The 5,439-nt window shown below is 52.4% G+C and overlaps 1 long non-coding RNA gene across 1 annotated transcript; it reads right to left on the bottom strand.

Annotated features, from left to right (window-relative positions):
- Nucleotides 1-3,430: 3,430 nt before the first annotated feature.
- Nucleotides 3,431-3,985, bottom strand: LOC139834093 (uncharacterized). Its single transcript, XR_011749409.1, has 3 exons — nucleotides 3,855-3,985; nucleotides 3,723-3,776; nucleotides 3,431-3,635 (listed from the first exon to the last, which is right to left on the bottom strand). It is a non-coding gene; the product is annotated as an uncharacterized lncRNA (long non-coding RNA).
- Nucleotides 3,986-5,439: the final 1,454 nt, after the last annotated feature.

Genomic DNA, 5,439 nt, shown 5'->3' with positions numbered 1-5,439 from the left:
AAAGGAGACCACCTCCGGTATGTTTTGCAAGTGCATTTCAGGGCATCGAACAATGTCGCTGAATATGAAGCTTTGATCCATGGGCTTAAGGTCGCAAAAGAGATCGGTGCACACCGGATCATTTGTTATGGCGATTCAGACCTTGTGGTACAGCAGTGCTCAGGAGATTGGGATGCAAAAGACGCCAACATGGCCTCGTACCGGTTTCACGTGCAAAAGATTGCCGGATTCTTCGAAGGATGTGAGTTTCACCATGTGCCGCGAGCAGAAAATGAAGCCGCGGATGCTTTGTCCAAGTTGGGCTCATCTAGGCAAGAAATTCCTCCCGGAATAGCTTTGGCTCACCTAAGAGTGCCATCGATCAAGCCGAGCCCGGAATCGTAATCAATTTTTGTACCAGAGTCACACGTAGTACCCATGGATATCGATGAAGGGAACCCGGGGACTGCTCCGGCAAGCTCGGGATCGCTCCGGTAGGCTCGGGGACTGCTGTACCCATACCGGAAGAAACGATGCTGGTAGATAGCATGGAGATAGATGCACCGGTGTTTTTGGTTCGAGAAATACCATCATGGGTTAAACCTATTAAGGAATTCCTGATCAGCGGCACCTTGCCGGCTGACGAAAATGAATCAAGGAGGATACAAAGAAGGTCCAAAGCTTACACATTCATCAATGGTGAGGTGTACAAAAGAAGCGTTACCGGTGTCCTTCAAAGATGTGTGGAACCGGAGGAAGGAAAAGAAATGCTTGAGGAAATTCACCAAGGAGAATGTGGGCATCATGCTTCATCAAGGGCTTTGGTAGCAAAAGTATTCCGGCATGGGTTCTATTGGCCCACTGCTTTGGAGGACGCCGAGGATTTGGTAAGAAAATGCAACGGCTGCCGTAGGTACGCCAAGCAAAACCATACCCCAAAGATCCGGTTTAAAGACAATACCGCTAACATGGCCATTCGCTGTTTGGTGCCTTGACATGGTTGGACCATTCAAAACTGCAAGAAGCAGCATGACTCACATCTTGGTCATGGTGGATAAGTTCACCAAGTGGTGGAAGTAAAACCTATCGCAAAGTGTGATGGGCATACAGCTGTGAAATTCTTGAAAGATGTCATTTTGCGGTATGGATACCCGCACATCATCACTGATAACGGAACCAACTTTGCTCAAGGTGAGTTCAAAAGGTTCTGTGAAGAAAAGAACATCCGGTTGGATTTGTGCTCAGTGGCACATCCACAGGGCAATGGCCAAGTAGAAAGAATGAACGCCTTGGTGCTTTCCGGTATCAAGCCTAGACTCATTGATGCGGTGGAAAAGTCACCGGGATGTTGGCTCGATGAGCTACCATCAGTACTGTGGAGTATAAGAACAACTCCAAACCGGTCTACCGGATACACTCCCTTCTTCATGGTTTATGGAGCAGAAGCGGTGATACCAACCGATATCATCCATGATTCACCAAGGGTACAGCTCTATACTGAGCAAGAGGTCAAAGAGGCCAGAGAAAACGATGTGGACTTGCTAGAAGAAGCAAGAGAGCTGGCTTTGGCAAGAACAGCCATTTACCAAAGAAACCTAAGACGCTATCATAACCGGAAGGTTAACCCAAGAGTTTTCCGGGAAGGAGATCTTGTACTTCGCCCGGTGCAGCGCAGAAGGCCGGCATAAGCTTTTGCCACCGTGGGAAGGTCCCTTCATTGTAAGCAAGGTGCTTCACAATGATGCATACTACTTGATAGATGCACAGAATGGAAGAAAGGAAAGGCGGACAGGTCCGGCGAGGAGAGCAAGCGTCCATGGAACGTAGCTCGTTGCGTCCTTTCTACTCTTGAAGTGGTGGTGTAAGAAGTTCCTTTTGTACCTTATATGCTATGAATAAAAGATGCCGGAACCTTGAGTGAATCTCGGGGACTACCCCAACTTAAGTTGCATGTAACTTGTCTATTTTTTTCAGTTTACCGGTTGCTTATTGAATGTTTTTTCTTTCCGGTTTAGTAGTGTGCTAAATCCTACCGGAGTCTTCGACTCTGCTGCTGTCCGCAAACCGGCTTCATGGCAAGCAAGATAAACCGGTAGGGGATAAGCACATGAACTGCGAAAAGGGAGAGCAGGAAAGAACAATCTGAAAAATTTAATTAACCCCGGTTAAACCGGTTTTTTGCAAAATTTCAAAGTTATTTCTAAGTTCAAGAAGATGCTTGTTTGGTGAAAGAACCTTGTGCTCATACGCCAAAGAACGCCCGTAGAAGGCAGGCAGAGCCAAGGCAAAAGAACCAAGTATGCATCAAATTGGATGCGGAAGCAATTGAGAAATCTTTGCAGTGCAGGATAAAAGCGGAACCAAAAGCAAAATATGCTAAGGCAAACTCATAAGTACTTAGCTACCGGTATAACTTACCGGCAGGAAATGTTGTAGCACAACCACAGGCAAACTTAAGTTTTACATCATAAGCCCCGGCATTCCGGGGCAGAATTTAACAGATATTGTCTTAAAGCAACAGGACAAACAGATATAATGAGCAAACACTTCAAAGGAAATCATCATGCAGCAGGGGCTTCCGGAGGAGCATCGCCGGCACCAGCATCGCCCAGGACCTCTTCTTCGGCTTCACCCTCCTCCTCGTCGAGATAATCCGTGACGCCAGGAGGGGGAGGGATGAAGGTGCGCATGTCGGCATACTCCGCGATGCGGTACGCGCGATCCTGCTGCTTGGCGGAGAGGATCGGGTCCAGGTCCGTTCGCGCCTTCGCGCACGCCGCAAGGGCGTCCGTATTGAGCTCCGGTACCAGGAGCGGGCGACGCGGAGGGCGGAGTCCGCTCCAGCGCGGGCAGCGAGCACCGCCACTCGCGGATCCTCCCGCCGGCACCTTTCGTACGGTCGTTGATGAGGGAGAAGGTGTCCGGCACCTCCTCGCCAGCCATAAAGTCCTGTATAGCTGGGTAGCTACATCAGGGATGTCCGAAAGATTGCGGTCTATGCAGCGCATATGGGACACCCGCGCGTTAAGCGCGACCAGATGGTCCTTGGGCGTCCATGGCACGGTAAGATCCGCTTGGCCTTTGTCCTTGCGCTGCGCGTCGACCTTCTTGACGGCATACCTCTGCGAGTCCGGAAAGAGGCCTGTGCAAAGAAAGAAAAAGCTTAAGGAAAAGAGTCCGGAACAAAAAGAGACCGGAAGAAAAAGAGACCGGAAGAAAAAGAGACCGGAGAGAAAAGAATCCGGAAGAAGAGAGACCGGACGGAAAGATAGCGGAAACAAAAATGGGGTCGAAGGAAAAAAGGCTCGTATGCAGTAGTCAAAGTGTAAAAGAAAACAACTTACGGAGGGCAAGTGTGTCGGTCTGCAGGATCAGCTGATCGCCCTCCTTGTGCCCCTCCTCCAGCCGCGCGGCCTTCTCATCGGCACCCTTCCGGGCCTTGGTCATCTCCTCCAGCTCTGCCCGCAACACCACAGTGGCATTGCAGGCATTCTCCAGAGCCTCGTCCAACTTGGCCGCTGCGGTCACTTCAGCGGCCTTGAGGGCCTTGGCGTGGTCAAGCCCCAGCTGAATCAACTGAGACTTGAGCTCCTGGTAGCTGGTCTTGAGGGCGTTTAGCTCCTCCTGGTGCTGCCGGCTGAGCTCATCCTTCTCCCCTGTAACCGGAAAAATGAGTGTTAGCAAGGTTACACTAGTAAAACTGAAAAGAAACCAAGTTCAAAGGAGAAAGGAAAAAATAGTACGTTGGGCCGTGGCGAGCTGCTCCTTGAGAGCATCGATGGAAGCTTCCGGGATCACTGTTGAACAGAAATTGTAAGTGTCACAAGGAAAAAAGGTTTCCGGTAGCAAAGATGCCGGTAGAATAAAAAACTCACCTTGGCACTTGTCGTGTGCCTCAGCGAGCTCCCGGTGCTCCCATAAAAGCTCCTCGAAGAGGGCCTTCCGAGTGTCAGCGGTGACCTGTTCAAGAAAAAGAAGAAATGAGTTAAGTTTTGCGCTAAGAACAAAGTTCTTAACCCGAAACTCGGGGACTGGCAGCGCCGGTTTTCCGCGTTTTTAAGATAAAGTTTTGCGCTAAGAACAAAGTTCTTAACCCGAAACTCGGGGACTGGCAGTGCCGGTTTTGCGCGTTTCTAAAGTAAATTATGTGTTAAGGAGAAGATGTTTAACCCGAAACTCGGGATCGGCAGTGCCGGTTTCACGCTAAAAACTTAAGTTAAGTTTTGCGCTAAGAGCTGCGCTCTCACCACAAAACTCGGGGACTGGGAAGATAGACAAGAGAGAAACCGGCATGAAACTAAGGAAAAGATAAAGCAGAACCGGAAACAAAGAAACCGGCAAAGGTTGAAAGTTAATAGAACATACCGTCAGATTGTTCGTGGAATCGTACCACGCGCTGTCAAGCTCTTTTACGGCAGCCCGGAGCCGCATGAAGTGCTCCTCAGAACACCGATCCCCGACAGGATCAGGTGCCGGCAGCCGATCCTTGCCCATGCCGCGGGTTGCCGGAGTGATGTCCGCGGCGTTCCACTTTTGGGCATACGGCAGGAGGTGCCCCAGGTCCCGGCCTTGGCGCTGGAACTCCGTAATACGGCCGAGGAGACCGGTGGCCTTCATGCTGGCGCTTTTGGCAGCCTTGGAGACGTGCAGCACCAAGGGCTGCTGGCCGCCCGAAGGGGCGCTGGAGGCCGTCGCCTTCCCCTTAATGAGCTTGGAGGGCTTGGGCGGCGGCGCGGTAGAAGAGGCCCCGGAAGTCTTAGCCGGCGGCGCGCCAGGAGCGGCCTTGGAGGGCTGGGCGCGAGGAGTCTCAGGCGGAGGCATGAGGATGGTGCGTGGAGAAGGGGGAGCGCTAGGAGCGTCACCCGTCTTGGAGCCTTCCGGCGCGGAAGATTCCGGCGCGGAAGTTGTCTTTTCGAGGACGGGAGGAGCAAAAGGCTCCGCCCGCCCGGCAGCTTCTTCTTCTCCGGCGCCGGTGTTGCTGGCGCCGGTGTCTTGGTGTTCCGGGAGGAAGGAAAGATCCTCCTCCGTGCGGTGATCTGACAGTGAAGGGGCCGCACGCCCGGGTGTTGTGCCCCCGAAAGGGAGGCAGAGGTGTTGCCGGCACCCGAGCATGGTGCCGGGCTTGAACGAGGAGGAGGGGTTGAGGTCCTTGCGGATCCCTCAGAGCCCGATGGCCTTGGGCCAAGCTTGAGAGCGGGGCTGAGAAAAAGAAAAAAGACAAGTGGTTGAGAAGAAGCAACCGGAAAAAGAACTTAGCAAAAAAGGAGGCAAGCCGGAAAATGAAATTACCCGGAAGCGGTTGGCATCGCTTTGCGCCCGTAGCGGCGCACGCCCACTTCTTTCTCCCCCACGGGCTCCGTCCGGAAGCGCTTGGAGGGAGGAGCATGGCTGGAGCCGGCAGTAGATGCCGGCTGCTTGTTCTTCTGGCCCTGGGCCATGAGTTTGTCCACAAACTCAGTG

The sequence above is a fragment of the Lolium perenne genome, chromosome 7 (assembly GCF_019359855.2).
Source record: "Lolium perenne isolate Kyuss_39 chromosome 7, Kyuss_2.0, whole genome shotgun sequence".
NCBI classification, from domain to species: domain Eukaryota; kingdom Viridiplantae; phylum Streptophyta; class Magnoliopsida; order Poales; family Poaceae; genus Lolium; species Lolium perenne.
Note: the sequence above shows the minus strand (reverse complement) of the source record. Positions and strands in the feature narration are given on the sequence as shown.